At 44.0% G+C, this 1263-nt stretch overlaps 1 non-coding gene across 1 annotated transcript; it reads left to right on the top strand.

Moving 5' to 3' along the window:
* Positions 1 to 958: 958 nt before the first annotated feature.
* On the top strand, positions 959 to 1030 carry trnam-cau. Its single transcript has one exon. It is a non-coding gene; the product is annotated as a tRNA-Met (tRNA).
* Positions 1031 to 1263: the final 233 nt, after the last annotated feature.

The raw sequence follows: 1263 nt of genomic DNA on the forward strand, positions 1-1263 counted from the left end.
TCTTCAAACAACAACAGGTAATATCTTCGGACAACAGGGGACGCCATCTGATCAGGTCATATTTTACAGAATGGAGAAGAAAAAAAGTACAAGAGGGATCGTATTTATACAGCGTGGAACAGATTTGCACGACAGGTAAGTATTTTCCACAACAGGGAATGTCTCTCAACAGTTCCACAGCAGAGAGCACAGTTCCACATCAGACAGGACAGAACTGCAGCAGAGAGCACAGTTCTACAGCAGAGAGCAGAGTTCTTTTCTTCCATTTGTCCATGGGACATGGACATCGCTGGCTCGTTCAGCATTTATTGCCCATCCTTAATTGCCCTTGTTCCGAAGGCATTTAAGTGTCAAACACATTGCTGTGGGTCTGGAGTCAAATGTCGGCCAGATAAGTTAAGGGCAGTACATTTCCTTCCCTAGAGGGCATTAATGAACCAGATGGATACTTACAACATTCGACAATGGTTTCATGGTAATTATTAGAATTTTACGTCCAGATATTTTATTGAATTCAAGTTCCACCATCTGCCGTGGTGGGATTCTAACTCAGCAGTGAGCACAGTTCCAAGCAGACAGCAAAGTTGCACAGCAGGGAAGATATTTAAAAAAAAACGGGAAAGCACTTTACACACCACAACACCTTTCAAGAAGAGTACACATGCACAGGGAGCTAATTTAGGCAACAGCAAATTCCCTACGAATGGGGGACATATTTATGCAAGAGAGAACGCCTTTACATAAATGGTGATTCACTCCATGCACCTTTGCCTTCCTATCATCGTGTGTGCGGACTGTCTCTGACTGCTCTTCTCTGTCTGTTACATTCTTGGGCGAGTTGCAAAGTGGAATGGAGTCGCCAGGGGGAGCCGCCGAATAAATGTACGCTTATTGAATAACAAAACAGGAATGAACGTTGCTCGAACACAAGAAGATGTAGCGGAAGCAAGCACCAGGTAGCAGAGTGGCGCAGCGGAAGCGTGCTGGGCCCATAACCCAGAGGTCGATGGATCAAAACCATTCTCTGCTATTTATGTTTACATTAAAAGAAGAAGGAAATATTTGGCCTCTCCCCACAAATATATCTGAAATTCCTTTACCGTACACAGGACTTTTAATCGGCTACTCGCTTCCAGTAACCTCTTCAGTCTGCAACAAATCTCTGTCATGCTTTTTATTCACACAAGAACACAAGCTGTAAATGCGGCAAACACACACAAGCCTAGATTTTCTCTCATCCCATTTCTCCCAAAGAGCTGACAC

The sequence above is a fragment of the Carcharodon carcharias genome (genome assembly GCF_017639515.1).
Source record: "Carcharodon carcharias isolate sCarCar2 chromosome 37 unlocalized genomic scaffold, sCarCar2.pri SUPER_37_unloc_1, whole genome shotgun sequence".
NCBI lineage: Eukaryota > Metazoa > Chordata > Chondrichthyes > Lamniformes > Lamnidae > Carcharodon > Carcharodon carcharias.